We start from the raw sequence: 18,724 nt of genomic DNA, 5'->3' as shown, positions 1-18,724 counted from the left end.
TATATATTATTTAGTATTGTATAAAAAATCATTTTGCGTCATTTCATAAATCAAATTGCTAATTAGGAGATAAAATATTCTTTATTATAATACAGTTATGAGTTACATGATTCAAAGCAAAAGGGAAAATAACCCACGTTATGAAAACACAGTCTTTCAATATATATATATATAAGTAAGTATATATACACGAAATTTCCCCTTAATTGATTTCAAACGAGGGCAAAACAGAGACAAATTTTGATTTTTTATAATTCTTTTCTATAAATCATTATATAACGGTTTTATATTTGTTCTTTTTGTTCGTTTATAACAACACAATTGTGTATTTCTGAACATTTATTCAAAAAATTTGACAAATACAAGCCTAAATATGGTTCATCATTTCAATTTAGATTCATTTTGAATATTCTTCACCAAACTCTTTCAAATTAATTAATTTTGTTAAACGATTTCCTTCGATCCAAAATATTATAAAATCATTTATAATTTGCAATATTGCTACAAAATTGCTTTACTAGCAATATGGGTGCATTGCATTTGCACTTATTTAAGAAAAAAAATGCTGGGTCACAAGGTTACATTTTGCGCAAAAAATAGAAACTTTAGGTAACATAGAAATGACGTTTAAAATTTAAATGTAAGTTTTATCCCAAATATGCGACTCGTAATAGAAATTTTGACTAACCTCTGAGTATGTAAGTTTTGTTGATATAGTCGAACGTTTGTTTTTGTCAGGTTTTATGAACTTACACATTTTTTAACCTTGTAGCCGATATTTTTGTTGATGCATTTGTTCATAAATTACTTAAAGTCATTCGGTGTTAAATTGTGCAATGTCAATAATTTCGAGGTGACAATAATGACACAATTCTGTTTTTTTATGACAACACAAAGATTATTTAGTGTATTGAAGAATAAAGACAACTCTTAGAGATGCATAGAAGAACCACGATTACAACATATATCCTATGTCCACTTTTCCTTGGTGACGAGGGGTAACATGCAATGCTGGCGAATGGAAGAGATTAGAGTAAATTATATAAATTGAATAGTAAGAATATAATTATTTTTACACCATGATTTACCTGTATTATTGGCACAAATGAAATATGGTTTGTAGCGCAAATAAAAATAATCGTTTTTGCGCAAATGAAATAACAATTTGCTTGCAAAGCGTCATGCAATCAATGATAACTTTCGATTTTATGTTACATGTATATACAAAATGGTTCAAAATCTTTAATGTTTATCAATTTCGACCTTCATTTTTCAAATTCGGGTATATGTTTCAGCAACTTACTTATTTGACAAAGTGAGAAAAACAAAATATAGAGGGAAGCGGCCACAAATTGGCAAATCTATCATAGTCAGGCTTAATTTCAGATGAGTACAACACATTTGTTTTTATCAATAACTAAAATATTACTCTGATACATCAATACAAACTGTTTATGGTACATGTCAGTGAGATACAAACATACTCCTGAAATCTACATTATCTTCAATTAAAACATTTCTAATTGCTCAAATAACCATTGGAAATTTGTCAATATTGACATACGTTTTGTGATGTATTAAATATCAGAGCAGACTCTTTGAGAGAGTAATTAAGCAGACATCGAGAATGTATCAGAAGCTGATTATAAATACAGAATATGCCGTGATTCTTTGAAAATTAGCGCTTGAGACTTAATGATTATTAAGATTGCACATGTGTAAACGTTGGTGAATATGATATGGTTGTAGATAATGTTATTTTAACAGAATTGCGAGAAGAAAATTTAACCTGTTAACCGCTATAGAAAACACCGTGTTTATTCCATCAAGCAAATGGGCATTTATGAAAATAAAAGTATTAATAAGTAATTAACCAGGCAAATAGAATCGGATTTGATATTAAATAGACCATTTAATATGAAATCGTTATTTCATTTAAGTATGGACGAAACACATGACCGTGCACCCTTATGATAACAATTATACATTATTAAGACATCAACGTTCACAATTTCAATACTATGCACACTATGTATATATATGGTTAAATACCATTGAAGAAAAACACGGATTTGACATATTTTCATATTTTTCTACATTAAAGAACAACAGATTTGCCTATGTTTCAAAACAGTTAATTAAACTTTTCTAAATTTAATAAGTCTGATTCAGCGCTAATTTTCAAAGAATCACGGCATATTCTGTATTTATAATCAGCTTCTGATACATTCTCGATGTCTGCTTAATTACTCTCTCAAAGAGTCTGCTCTGATATTTAATACATCACAAAACCAAGCGTTCGATATCAGTCCAATCAGGAATTAATCAGCAACGTAAGGTACGTATAGATATCCGGTCATTCCAACATCGTGTATCAGCAAGAAGAACAAAATCCAAAGCTGCTTCGTTTTGTTTTTGGATAGCCGATATCGACACAAAAACGCACAGAAGCTTACGAGGTAAACGTACATTATTACATTAATTCAAAATGACAATTACTTTAAGAACACATATATATATATATATAAAATCAACTTAATAATGTTAGACTAGATGTGACTCTTTACTTTCTCCCCGACCATATGTTAGGTTGATTTTCTATGATAAATTTTCTAACGCCTGGTATTTCATAATCACAAGAAATCCGACGGACTAGGTATAGTTTGCAGTTGTCACTACACATAGACAGCATATCTATAAATATATATATATATAATATATACACGTCTAAACATGTGACAACTTTATGACAGACATTCTCCATCGGATAACACGTGGTTATACAGGGCTAACACCAATATATATATATAATTCGTCTCAAATTTAGCCCAAAAATATATACTGTGCATGGGTATTGCTGTGTGGTTGTTTTTTCCGCTTGGCTAGAGGTATAGGGGGAGGGTTGAGATCTCAAAACATGTTTAAAACCGCCGCATTTTTGCGCCTGTCCCAAGTCAGGAACCTCTGGCCTTTGTTAGTCTTGTATGTTTTTTTTAAATTTTGGTTCATTTATATGTTTCGGAGTTTAGTGTGACGTCCATTTTCGCTTAACTAGTATACATTATTGTTTAGGGGCCAGATGAAGCCCGTCTCCGGATGCGGGATTTTTTCGCTGTATTGAAGACCCATTGGTGGCCTTGGGCTGTTCTGTGCTATTTGGTCGGGCTGTTGTCTCTTTGACACCTTCCCCGTTTCCATTCTCAATTTCATGATATAAATATAACAGTCTCATTGAAAGATTTGCGCAACGGTACATATAGAAGTCTATAAAAAGACCAATCAGCAAATTTAATATGTACCGGATCGTCTAGAATAGACGATACTGCGCAGATAAGGAAAACATTATAAAAGGCTCAAGATTTGCGCAACATTACTAATATAAGATTGTAATATACGAAGATGATGTTATAAAATCGTGTTGACAAATATTTTGGCTGAACAAATAGATTTCGTCAGTGTCAATAATTTTAACAATACTATATTTTATAACATCATCTTCGTATATTATCATCTGATAGTTGTAACGTTGCGAAAATCTTTAGACTTCATGCTAGGCGGTGTTTTCGTATAGAAGTGAGAAGTGAAAAGTACAGGTTCCAGCCCCATTCGTGGAGGAAGTAAAGCATCTGATCTACTCAAACACTGTTAGGTTGATTTTCTAGGCACTCTATATATATATTATATACATGAAGATTTATGTAAGAGTCATAAAACACACATGTATATTGCATTGTTTTATATGAAAACAGAAAAAATCTTCCCCTCTCCGCTGTAAACATTACGATACGCAAAATAAAATTTATTAAAACGTTACCATGTTTGTCAAATTATTCCCTGTTAACAAAAAAACCAACAAAAACAAAATAATATGTGAATTGTAACTGTGAACAAGGAAGTTGTATGAGATTTATACAACTTCTTTGCTGTGAACTAGTAATATATTAATGACTTTTTAAGTATTGCAAAAACTCTTAAACTAGTGATTTTATATATATCATTATGATTTTGAAATTGCACACATATGAAAATTCGCTGTAAAATATATGAAACCGCAACCCACAACAATGACAGTTTTAATAAAAACAAATATCAATAGAAAGTAATTTCGGATACCAAATATTTTCATCAGTATGAACTGGCCGATGTAAAATGGCGACTTCACTTCTGAAATCCTGCATTAGATAATACAAGGCGAACATTGTATGATGTTTTCACCTAATAATAAAAATAATAATCAATACCTTTATTTAGATAGAGTAACTCATTTGGATTAAACCAATTGCCAATAAGGCTCACTACATGAATAAATAAAATTGAGAATGGAAATGGGGAATATGTCAAAGAGACAACAACCCGACCAAAGAGCAGACAACAGCCGACGGCCATCAATGGGTCTTCAACGCAGCGAGAAAATCCCGCACCCGGAGGTGGTCCTCAGCTGGCCCCTAAATAAAATTGTGTACTAGTTCAGTGAAAATGGACGTCACACTAAACTCCAAAACATATAAATGAACTAAAATTAAAAAACATACAAGACTAACAAAGGCCAGAGGCTCCTGACTTGGGACAGGCGCAAAAATGCGGCGGGGTTAAACATGTTTTGTGAGATCTCAACCCTCCCCCTATACCTAAAGCCAATGTAGAATAAAGAAACACCTAGAAATATGCACAGTAAAACTCAGTTTAAAAGAAGTCCGAGTCCGATGTCAGAATAGGTAACAAAAGAAACAAAGTAAAATGACAATATAATACATAAATGAACAAAGGACTACTAGCAGTTACTGACATGCCAGCTCCAGACCTCAATTAAACTGATTGAAAGATTATGTCTGCATCATATGAAAATCAAGTACAATCCCTCCCGTTAGGGGTTTAGTATCATACCATCATTAAATATATGAGAAGAACATAACCCGTATCATGCCAACAACTGGTTTTAGAATAAATGTGTTTATTTCCGATGCAAAGACCCTATGAGTGAATCAATATTAATACCAAAATATGCAATCCTTAATGACTTGACAACAGTATCGTAACTATATCCTTTCCGAATAAGTCTGTTTGATTAGCTTTTGAGGTGAATGCCGACATTTTTGTGCTTTCTAAAGAATATTACCATGAAATATTGGATGTGAAATACCTGAAAAAAACATGATCTGTTAACCAATACACAATGATAAACAATATATCATTATATGTATATGCATTTTGTGTACTGTTGTTTGTCATTTGGTCTTTTTCTTTTTTCTGAGTGTCTATTGTTCCGGCTAGCCTAAAGAATAGTAAAACATCTCTATTTTCCCGGCCAATCGTTTGCACATGCGCAAATTTTTGAGAATTGGATATCGGAATTATATTTAAAGATGTCCTAAAGAAAATTAGAGAGAATGGGATTGCTTATAAAACAAATTTCTTTGGGACAGACTCCAGAACAATAGTGTGTGCACGTAAACTGAGAGGAATAAAGCGTGAAATCAAACTGAAATTGCTGATTTACCCCATTACGTTTCACGTGACCTGTATCAATGGAGGCAAAACGAATAAAAACAATTCACAGGACAAGTTTGAGCTTTCTAAAAAGCTGTGGACTGCTTAGCTCTATCCTAATTTAAGGTAAAATTTGTGCATATGGTTGTTGAATTAGTATTCTGGAGGTGTGCCTCTCTAGAGGTGTGCCTACATTGGCAGAAGTTATAAAATACAGATAATGCATTTTTGTAAACATTGTATAGGAACATTTTTTAGCAAAACAAATCGTGCATATTGCAGATTAACAAAGCAAATAAACACGTATCAATAATTGATATTTCAATATTGAATTTCAGTGTGCAATATATGCATAATAAAACGAACATGAATTAATGACAGTTGATCGGAACTGAAATACACATAGTTCATTTTCCGGAATTTGATATCTTATCCTGAGACGAGAAAAGTCTGTAATTCTTTATCTCATTTAAGCCAATAGCTGTTGCTGTATCTCAGCCGCTTCATAAAGCAACCAATCAGAATCTTTATGTGATTAGAAATTATTTCAAGATGGCGTGTATATCGACTGAAGGCTTCAGACCACAATTAATTCCCTTTGTTCGTGGTCTAGGAATATAGTTCCCAATTATTATATGGGGTATTTCTTCTAAGTATTTTCTCAATAAAAAAAATGTTATATGTTTACTATCATAAACACAGTCTTACACTGGGAACAATTTACATGTGCCTACCCATTTCTCTTATTTCTTTGTGTTAAAAATCACCGAACATTTTAGTAAAAAAAATCGTGCAAAATCATTTGACGACGTTATTGGAAGCAAACTTCAAGGAAATGATAAATTCAGGATCTTCTTTAGGAAGTATAGATGTCCATTGAGGCCATAAATATGTGGCCCGACTCCTAACCTTGCAGGAAATTCATAGGTAGAACGTTTTTGCCCACCCCTTTTCCCTTAGAATAAAAAAATCTAAATATGCTGTATACTATGAAGTAAATTTATTTGCATTTTGATTTATTTTAGTGAATGGAAACTTTTTTGTACAATTTTTAGCCAAGTGACTTTAATTCAGAAGTGTATAATATTTGCTGCTTATCAATCGATGTTGGTTTCATTTGACAAGCTGTTTATATTTACGGGGAATCGGCGTGTTCCATAGAACAGCCAGTATAGAAAAATCAATCAAAGTTGGTACATGAGGAGTTTATTCCCATGATAATTCTGTTTTTGTTTTATTTTTTTTCATTATTACTATTTTCCAGAACGTTTTATCTTGCCGGAAGAATAGCCACCGCCTTTTTTTCGCCATGGCGTTGTCAAAAAAAGAGAAACAGCTAGAGGTCAGACTACCTTAAGTAATGATGACCATGCTTGAAAGTCACATGTCAAGCTCTTACTGACGTGTCCTGAATTAAGATATTCGCGAGTGAAATTAATATTTATGCATGCACGTGTTTTTTTTTCTCGCAAGAAATAGTAAATAGAAAGCATACGCACTGATAATCTGGATAAGAATACGCATTTGCGTCATCACATATATTAACCTAGGCTCAAATCTAATGTTTAATAGTTGAAGTCGGATGTCAAACTATACCTACCTCAAGTGTTTTGACTCCGGATTCATTGCCATTTAATCCGGAATTTGTGTGAACGCAAACCGATTGTATGTCGTGTGAAAAGGGTGATATACAAGTATAACTTTTCCAAAAAGCTTGCCGGTTTTTAGCTTATTATTGATTGATTGATTGGTATTTAACGCTACTTTCAACACTATTGTGCTATTTCGTGGCGGTCAGTTTTTATTGGTGGAGGAAGCCGGAGTGCCCGGAGAGAACCACCGAACTTCGGTAGGAAAACTGATAATCCTAGTCAATTAAGATTGGAGTCGAGTGCACCTGCCCCGTGCGGGATTCGAACTCACAACCTCAGAGTTGACAGGCTAGTGATACAGTAGTTCGACTACTAATACCACTCGGCGACCGAGGCCCGCTTTAGCTTATTATGTTGAAAATTGTTTTGTTTTTTTTGCATTGTATTTTCATCCATTCAGAATATTGCTTTGCATATAAATTATAATGGGGTGAAAAAAAAGTTGAATAGAGGAAAGGCCAATATAGTATTGTAAGGGTTACAATTTTAATGTTGTGCTTTGTCATCTTTAACTCCTGGAAAGGGCTTAATTTCTAAATCACTTGCGTTTTTGCCTGTACTTATTTCAATAAACTTTTTTTATAAATCAATTTTTCAGCAGACATGTCATTATTTACTCTCTGTTTGAAAAAAGTGTGATCAAGATCTTTCATTAATTGTCCCGATAAAACAACTCACAAACGTTATAGATCCCAATGAATCTTTACTACCGGAAATTGTGCCTATATCCTTCTTAAGCAGGTTCCAGGAGCATATAAGGGTACACATGTACAAAGTTACTTCAGGAAAATGTTTAAGGAGTAAATCGGTTTAAAGTCTGTTCTAAAAACAAATTAACAATTTGGCATGTTATGAAGCAAAGTAAATACATGTGTGACTCTTTGATCGTTACCTTCTCTCTTTCTTCTTCTTCCCGGTCACGAGTCGGACTCTACAAATGAGTGTAATTGACTCGAGTGCATCTCAAACAGACAGGAGGCCACTCATTTGGCAAAAAGTAAAAGTCCAGAAAAACTGGATGGTATTTACATTGAAAGCATTAGGTGCATATTTACAAATATGTATACTGGGTATCCTGTTGTCTAGTTGAGATGTGGCTGGGTCCAGGAGATGTTGTTCACTCTGGCCCTGAAGTCCCCCAATGATCTGGACTCCATTACAGATTCTAGTAATTTAATTTTTCCATTCTCTTGTTGTTCCCAGGAAGAAGGAATGATAATATACGTTTCTCTTTACGTTAGCTTGTTTGAGTTTGTGGTGGTCTCTGCTCATACTGTAACCTGATGTGTTGTACTTGGATGTATCAAGGACAATCAACTGTTTTGGGTCCTATAACACAGCACAATACTTTGTTTCCATCGGCTATACTGGAGTGATTTCCACGGAAGTTGGTCCAGTAATTTAGTTACACATCCTGGAGAGTTGTCCTGATAGCAGCTATAGACAAACATGGTTATCCCCGCCAAGTTCGCTGTGTGCCTGCAGAGGGGAATTTAGGGGGGCAGTGCCCGGTCCCCCTGTTTGTGGGAAAAAATTGGTTGATTATTTAGGGAATCACTGAAGCATGACTAAGCGGGGCCCCTCTTATGGCAGTCAGTGGGCCCCCTTATAAAAATGTTTGGATCCGCCACTGGCCTGTACCAAAATCATGAGCCTGAATTTTATTGATTGTCGTTTGTTGCTGTGAATTACACCTGCTTTTCGTTTATGATTGTTTCGTACAAAAATAATGACCTGCCGTTGGTTATGTCGTTTGAACTGTTTTACATTTGTCATGTCGGATCCCTTTATAGCTTACAATGCAGTATGAGTATTTCTCATTGTTAAATGCTGTAGGGTAACGTATATGGGCTAACATCTATGTCATTTTGTCTCTGGTGGATTGTTACCTAATTGGTGCTAGTAATCGTACCATATCTTCTTATTTTATGTTATAAATATCTGACTGGCTAATTTTCTGGACCGTTGCTTAAAATATACTAAAACTATGGTTTGGAACATTTGCCAGCACTATTCACATGCATTGATCAAAGTTCGACTATATACCATTTGTTGTCAAAACATTATAATACAAACATGTACATGAAGCTGTAATTATTGTTTTCTCCGATGTTAGCAAACGGAAGTCGTTCCTGTTCATTGCCTTAAGGTCCCCTAAATTTGTGTACTTAATTTTGCGATTTAAGGGATTTTGTGTTGAGTGCATATTTTTGAAAGTCTTTGTAAAATTATCCACAATTATTAACCAACTTACTATAATATATACAAAATATAAGAAGAGACTTTTAAATCCATAATAAAACAATATAAAATAATTAACGTAGTAATTAATTTTTTGTATGATTATTGTAAAATATTAATTACATTTTTATGAGATGCAAGGATTTAAAATCCTTGTGAATTGAAACCATGCAAGTATTTTTTCATTCACTACCGTTTAAAATTTAGATACTAACTTATGTGTATGGGTTTAGATAGAATCTGTCTCTTTTTTTAACTTGACAGAAAAAATCTCCGATTTCCTGTGTGCGACCCAACTGCATATTATGACAAGTTCCACTCTCTACAACTAGAGAGGAATGCTGCCAACCAATCTGAAGACATTCAGTTTCAGTAAATAGTCTCTTTACAGTGCTCCATGAAAGATACGGACTAAGATATTAAACCAAGTGAGGGCAGGTCCCTCCAAATGAAGATAAAACACAGCAACTTTCTTTTCATTTGAAATATCATCTAATTCATAAAGTTTACAGAATGATTCGAATTCTCTAAGAAATTTTGTCCATTTTCCATTGGATAACCAGCAAACTTACGACATGTTCCCAATTTTTCCATAGCTGCAAGTTTTTGTATTTTTAAACTGATTGGAATTGAGGGGGTAGTTGTGCAAATGTTTAAAATGTACAAAATGATTGAGCAAAATGTTATCAAGGAAAGTTTGAAATTAGTACTTCTTTCTTCAAACTTTCTGAATTGGATTTCATATTTTGTCTAGCAGAAGCTAGTAAATTCATCAATATCAGCATGTGTTACAGTTTTCGTGAAATATTGCTGAATGGGTTCTACTTCAGGTGTTTCCGGCGTTTTTGCTACTAAATATTTTTCGGCAAAGCTTGAATCAGAATCGGACCTTATAATTGGTGATTTATCCTGAGAATATGATTCGCGCAAACATTGTTTTGCTTATGAAAGTTTCACTAAAACCTTTTTTTCTGAATTTTGTTAAATGAAAGGAATGTTGTGTTGAGATAAATAAAAAAAGTCATCGTCACTTTCACTTTGATCAGATCCTAAATTTCTGAGATTTCAAGGGAGAGGGAAAATCCCTATCGTGACATGTTGACGTAGTCTGAATTCACACAGGGTGGTGTAAACAGAGCATGCAGCAGATGCTTACTTGGCGAAACATTCGGACTTCATGGAATTCTCTTATTTTTTTCTTGATATAATATTGTATAGGCTTATTGTATGCAATTTTGGCAAGTGGTCCAAGCATGCATAAGGTTTTAAAACATTTTCGTATAAAATATTAGGGTTTATTCATAATATAAAAAAAACAGAGTTGGTGAAGAAGTACAGTGTTATTTTTGTATTTGATATATTAAGAATAAGTAAGTTAATAAGATTATATTGAATGATCAAAGGATTGAAAAATTTAGAAGAGATACACTTGGTTTAAGAGGAGACCATTCTGTAAACTTCCTGTTTTTTTTGCCGAAGGGAAATTGAAAACTATAGATTGCAGGCAAATGTACCATGGAGTGAAACTTTTCCAAAAGACAAAGTTAAAATCTTTGAAATACATATAGTTTAGATTATCTGAAATGTGCCTGAATCGTACCCATGTAATAATGACAGAGAGCAAAATCTTTATCATTTTTCTATGGGCAGAATTTTTTTTTATGTTAGAATTATACTTCATTTTATTACATTATAAACTTCAGAAACTTATTCATGACTAAGCTTTCCAAATTGTGATTTTTAAATAAGAAAGCAAAATTATTAAATTCTCACCACTTAAAATAATTATAAAAGACGACGCATTTCGCATAAAGGGTGTTCAGAGCAACAACAATCTCGGAGCCACTGAAAATGGTCGAAAGTAGTAGAATGTCGTTGTATTTTGATTCATATGCATGGCTGAACAGTCTTGATCTATTTTACATGTCTGGTTCCACTTATTCGAGTTTTTTCTAATGTAGTCTGAACGGAGTCCATCAATGGAATATAGGTGAGTCTCTAAAAATTGGTTAAAAATTAGTCTTAGTAAAAACTGATTCTTTTGCTACAATATAAAACAAATGAGGAATTCTGGTGTGATTGCCAATGAGACAGATATACAACACTTATATTTACGGCTAAAATAAAAACAAAGTGAACAAAGATTTAATTTTGATTCTTTCGAAATGACGAAGACCATGTATGAAATATTGTGATTGAATTATAATGAAGAGATTCTAAAACCTTTAGGTACGCAAGGTTTTGGTGTTTATTTTTAGATAGAAAGAAATGTATTTGCATACCTTTTGTTCTATGAAAGCAACCTGATAGATCATGTTGCAAAATAATCGTAATCACATTAATAATTGATTGATAAACAGTTGTGCATTTGATAAAGGTTTTCTAAAAGATTACTTTTTCAGGAGACTTTTCAAACTTTACAACATGAAAAGTCAAATTCTATTACCCCCACGTCGAAATGTTTAAAAATTACACAGAAACTAGTTCTTTATAGAAGGAGCGGTAGATGGGGTTTACGTTGATGTCATCAATTTAATAACAGGGGATGTATTGCTGTAAAAACCCAATGTCATTTAGACCAAAATCTGAAATAGAAGTGCACAATTGGCATTAAATGAAATAAGTCTTCTTTTTTTTTAAATAAAGAGATGTGATACGAATGCCAAGGTTCATCAGGAGTTGTACTTTGTGATGGCTACCAATACACACAGAAATTAAAAAATCTGTGTATTGTGAAACTTTTTTTAAAGCTGTTCTGATTGAACAATTGAATTTCAGGCAATCGCATATATGTATATAATTCTAAATCAAGTCTTACAGAATTGAGCAGAAAAATAAAGGATCAAATCCTCTAGGTTTTTGGAACGAATAGAGGTTCGGTTTGTTTGAAATCTTGACCCGTATATTACTCGCTATACGATACATATGTTCTTTTCAAATTTTCTATTACTTTGCTTTGTTGAACACTCGTTCGGTGTTTTTGTAAAAGAGACAAACGTCAACACATGCAAATTCCCGACAATGGTCCTTGTTTATATATCTTTATCGAGGTGTTGCCACAATGCAGGGGTTCGAATCCCACTGATGGAAGAACAAAAATTTGCAGATCTAACAGTGTTGGGCTAAATTTGAGACTAAGTAATATAATTATAAATCATCCGAAGGAGAACGTCTGTCGAAAATTTGTCACATATATTTTTACGTATATAATAAAATCAAAATTTGATTTGACGGCATGGCAAGTAACATCCTTTACGACAGACAAAAACCAGCTGATCTGCAAGGTTTACCACATCATGTACTGTGTTAAAAGATAGATAAAGCCGACGAGGAAAACCATTACTAGACTAACGAAAGCTATCTTTTTATATAGCCTAGTTGGTCGAGTGGTCTAGGGCGCTTTTGCCACGATCTCTCAGATGCAGTGGTTCGAATCGGCCGCTGAGGGAAGAATAAAAATTTGCTCACTCCAATTTGCAGATCCAACATTGTTGGGCTAAATTTGAGACGACGTATATATAAAAATCATGTTGTTATCCCTGTATAACCACAGGTTCTCCGATGGAGAACATCTGTAGAAGTATTTAGACGTTTAGTAGATATATCTATATATATAGATATATAAACAAGTCTAAATTGAAAACAACGTTCAAATCTATGATTGTGTTGGATAAAAACCGCAATTTTTATACGTGTGCATACAAAACAAATTTCTTGGTAATGGGGTCTAAATACAACACAAACAAGTTTCCAAAAGACCAAAAAGTGAAAAAGTATATTTAAACAAAACACATTTGACTAACAGGTCGAACAACGGATGTTCTTAAACCCTGCTGACTGCCACTAGCTATTGCCAAATAAACGGATCACAAGATGTAACAAAATAGATCTTTATTATTAATTTAATACCAAAAAGAAAACAATAAACTTGCGGAAAAGATGGTATACCGCAAACCATGAGGTGCAAAAATTTGTACACCATATCCGGATTTCGACAATTAATGTCTCTTCAGTGATGTTAGGAATCGAAACGGTATTTGGAAGGCCATATAATTTACCTCAATTTATGATAGACTCTTGAATTTTGAAGAGTCGAAATAGGACGAACGGATCATATAAACCCGAAGGCAAATATATTTACAAGCCCAAACGATAAAATATAAATAAGTCTAAATTGAAAACAACGTTCAAACCTATGATTGCGTTAGATAAAAACCGCAATTTTTATACGTGTGCATGCAAAACAAATTTCTTGGTAGAGGGGTCTAAATACAGCACAAACAACATTTTCCAAAAGGCCAAAAGAGTGTAAAGTTCATTTAAACAAAACGCATTTGACTAACAGGTCGAACAATAAATATATATATATATATATATATATATATATATATATATACAAGTCTAAATTGAAAACAACGTTCAAACCTATGATTGCGTTGGATAAAAACCGCAATTTTTATACGTGTGCATGCAAAACAAATTTCTTGGTAGAGGGGTCTAAATACAGCACAAACAACATTTTCCAAAAGACCAAAAAGTGAAAAAGTATATATATATATATACAGCACAAACAACATTTTCCAAAAGACCAAATGAGTGAAAAGGTATATTTTAACAAAACGCATTTGACTTGCAGGTCGAACAACTGATGTTCTTAAAACCTGCTGACTGCCATTGACGTTAGCCAAATAAACGGATCACAAGATGTAACAAAACAGATCTTATTATTAAATTATTACCAAACAGAAAACAATAAACTTGCGGAAAAGATGGTATACCGTAAACATGAGGTGCAAATATTTGTACACCATATCCGGATTTCGACAATTAATGTCTCTTCAGTGATGTTAGGAATCGAAACGGTATTTGGAAGGCCATATAATTTACCTCAATTTAGGATAGACTCTCTAACATCACTGAAGAGACATTAATTGTCGAAATCCGTTTATTGTTTATTGTTTTCTGTTTGGTAATAATTTAATAATAAGATCTGTTTTGTTACATCTTGTGATCCGTTTATTTGGCTAACGTCAATGGCAGTCAGCAGGTTTTAAGAACATCAGTTGTTCGACCTGCAAGTCAAATGCGTTTTGTTAAAATATACCTTTTCACTCATTTGGTCTTTTGGAAAATGTTGTTTGTGCTGTATTTAGACCCCTCTTCCAAGAAATTTGTTTTGCATGCACACGAATAAAAATTGCGGTTTTTATCCAATGCAATTATAGGTTTGAACGTTGTTTTCAATTTAGACTTGTATATATATATATATATATATATATATATATCGACAGACGGTAAGTTAAATTATCACCCTTTACGACAGACAAAACAGCTGATCTGCAAGATATATACCATCTACTTACCATTATACACCATGTACTGTGTTACAACCGTAGATAAAGCCGACGAGGAAAGGCATTACTCGACTCGGGAAAGCTATATTTTTTATATTTGGTCGAGTGGTCTAGGGCGCTGGACACAGTGCAGGCGGTGTCGCCACGATGTCTTAGATGCAGGAGTTGGAATCCCTCTGATAGAAGAACAAAAATTTGCGTGATTGCAAATCTACCATTTTGGGCTAAATTTGAGACGAAGTAATATGTTTACCTTAATAATTCAGTCGTTATATTCCGCTGCTCAACGGTGGTTACATTAACAGGAATAGACTGAATTATTCGGGTTAATAATATGTCTGATATAAATTAGAGTTTCACTCTGCTGTGGAAAAACCACATGAAATATGATCAAATGATATTTTTTTTGTATTGAAAACCCATATCAACAGTCTTTCTCTTCCTAATATTTCAACCAGATTTAGACCTTACTGTTTGGAGTGACAATTCTTCTGTGTAAAGAATAATGATGACCTAAAACGCATTTAAAACAAAAGAGCAACCTATTTAGTCCGTTATTGGCCTTACATATTTTCCATAATGTAGGCATGTAAATACACAAAAATTGCGCTCTTTATCGAGCTTTTTTTCCGTCGCAAAGATATATACATTTCGGTAAGCTGAAGTGCAATAATGTTATATTCATAACGGAAATGATAGTTTGAACTATTTACTTAGTTAGAAGTGAAAGTTAATTGCATTATAAATACATTTAACACAAAGCGATTTTTAGTTAAAAATTCAGAGAGTACAATTTTGATAAGTAGACATACAGAGACACTTAACCGTTTCGTGTTAAAAATCCGTGTAAATTAGTCTATAAAATTACACTATGCGTTAAATTACACATTTTCTGATAAATCAGTAAAACTTGTGTTATGGTATTATTTGTCATCTCAGGTTCCTCTCAGACTGGAAGTCAACACCCACGATGATATAAAACTAACATAAATTTTCACTCCCGCGTGTGCTGTTTCTGTTCGGTGTTGAATATTGCAACAATATGCATTCCACATCGATGTAGTCATTTTAACGAAACCATGATGACCACGACTGAATCACTCAATATAATAACAATAGTTCTATACTTAGTCTAAGTATATAAATTTCTTTATACGAGCTTAAGCCAAAGGAAGATGAGGAGATTTGCCAGCAATATTCTATTGCTTGGCAGGGAGTTGCATTAATTATAAATATATGAGAAAAGCATTTTCCGAATTTTTTATGTGTAAACCGGTCCGCTAGTAAATTTCAAATTCTCAACTTCGTTTCTTATTTTTCGGGGAAGGGTGACTGATATATAGGACAGACTGTGACCTATGTCCATAAAAACTTATGAACGGGGCTCGTTTTGATGCACGTAAGCTGTTGAAAATGTTCAGTCCATAAAAACCTATGAAAGGAGTTTGATATTTGATGTACGTAAGCTGTTAAGAACTTTCATCCCGTAAATACATATTTTGCATTTCCCTTTTACCATAAATGTGTGATTCCCTTACGAAGTCACAATTATTGTCAGATTATACATAAATACACCCTTCTTATGCCACTTGATTTGTATTCCCGGGTAAAAAAGGAACGTCTGTTCTTAAGGATTTTCGCTACGCTGTTTCAAAATAACAAGCTTTTTACAAGACTGTTATAAATTGATAGTATATAAATGAAGGAACTAAAAAAGCAGAAAAAAATGAAGGGTCCGTGTGCTTGTTTTCGGGATATAAGCCATTGAAAATTTGGCGGGAAATGATTCTCTCTAGATTTTTCATACATTTAACATTGGCACCTTTTTTCTTTCAAAAACAATGAAAAATTAACAAGGATTCCATAAGATTTTCAAATATGGCTTTTCAAACTATATGTAATAAAATTATGAAAAGAAAAGTATGGGTTAGTGGGCAAAATTTTTAATGGCACTACATTGATAAAACCAGAGGATTCCGAATATCTGGCAAAAATCTAAAACAAAAGGAGCGAACATCCTTAAATTGGGAACAATGGTCTAACGTTATAGGACAGTATGTTGGTCTTTTATTTGGGTGTCCCTAAGATATTTATGCCGATGGGTTGCTGTCTCATTGACGTTTACCCGACATTTCCTTTATATCACTTAACTTAACATCCTTTGTATGACGAACACGGTGAATTTAAGTTGATAATATTAGGAATTAAAATAGTCTGCTGAACACGGTATATTAAAAGATAACCTACCACAATAAGCACTATTGGAAGCACTTGTAACCAACCATAGTTAAAAATTTGTAATTAAACAAATCTTAACAACAGTCATCATGCATTATATATTCTATAATTGTTTGTTTACATATTATTAGATGTGAGCGTTAAATCTCAAAATTGGGAATAACATACCAGAGACATATAAATATTTCGGGTAATATCCATGTCTTTGAACATACTAACGGGATAAAAATCTCGTAGTTTTTTCTTTATGATATATCGTAATTTCCTGTCTCCACGAGGTTTGACGAGACTTGCGAGGATTTGGAAAGAAAGATGTCAACGGCTGTGTGTTACGGAATAAATCCAAACGATCGTCAAAAAAGTTTTATTGGTAAGTATCTCAAGAAGCTTAATATAATTTTTCATTTAAAATAATATATAAAAGCGAGATTTTCAGGTTAAGAAGTGATTTAATGTGTTATGTGAAAAGGTGACTGGTCAGTGATTTATAACCACAATAGTCGCAATTTTTTAATACTCCTTTAGTTTAATCGTATTTTATTGTACAAAACGACAAATGAATCAAACACAAGTTTAACAACTTAACAACGTTTTCTCCAAGTTATAACTCCTTTGAACATTGGCACAATTTTGTTACGAAAAACATGCTAATATGACAAATTTAAAATTGATTGTTTTTTTTTTCTGAAATTAGACATCAGTTAAATGGCATTCCATCCAATTAATAAGAAATTAAATTGCATCATTTTAGCTCATTTTAGGGGGGGGGGGGGGAGGTTAATGTACGAACTATGCTTCAACACTTGTACTTGTTAACCTCGGAAAAATCGAAGAATTTATATAACAAAAAGATTTGGTGTTCAACTGATCAAAGTTTTTTATTGTTTATTTTCACATAGTTCACCCTACGAACTTTAACATGATCAAACTCTATGCCTTAAAGTTAGCTTTTAAAAGCCCTTACATGACAAAGGGAAAAGAGAAAAGCAACATGTACAGCTTTCCTTAAAAAAAATATCAGGAGATGTATGTTTGACAATGAGACAACTACCCACCAAAGTTAAAATGAAGTGGATGTAAGCAATTATTGGCAACAGTACTACCTTCAACAATGGGAAAAAACCATAACGTATAGTCGGCCGTAAAAGGCCCCGACATGAAAAATATAAAACAATTCAATTGAGAAAACGACCTAATGTGTAACAAAACAATTTACGAAAAACAAATATGACAGACTTGAACCAACGACAATCCTGAACTACAGGCTCCTGGCTTTTCGGGACAAGCACATAAAGAATGTGGCGGGGTTTAACATGTTTGAAGGCGCAGACCCTCACCCTAACCTGGGACAGTGGTGAAACAGAACAACAGAAGAACAAACTATAAAAATCAGTTGAAAAAGGTTGAAATCATCAGATCGATACAAAGCAGAAAAACATCGAACAAAAAAACACAGACCGGGCGTAGTAGGGAATTATACATCCCTCACAACAAAAAAAGACACAAAGTACAGTTTTGGAGTACTCACAGTTACTGACAGCTAGTTCAAAGCCAATAACAACCAATAAAAAACATGCATATAAGACTGAAATATCAATCAGTACACATCTAACATCCAATGGATTTAGTGTAAAGACGTCATTTACAGTCAGAGAAAAACATGATCTTGTGCAATGCCAAATATAGGTATCGACAAATTGTAGAACCGTGAATGGTCGTATGTGTATAACAATAATATTTAGTATGGTTTCA

Source organism: Mytilus californianus, unplaced genomic scaffold (genome assembly GCF_021869535.1).
Source record: "Mytilus californianus isolate M0D057914Y unplaced genomic scaffold, xbMytCali1.0.p SCAF_3, whole genome shotgun sequence".
Taxonomy (NCBI): Eukaryota; Metazoa; Mollusca; class Bivalvia; order Mytilida; family Mytilidae; genus Mytilus; species Mytilus californianus.
Note: the sequence above shows the minus strand (reverse complement) of the source record.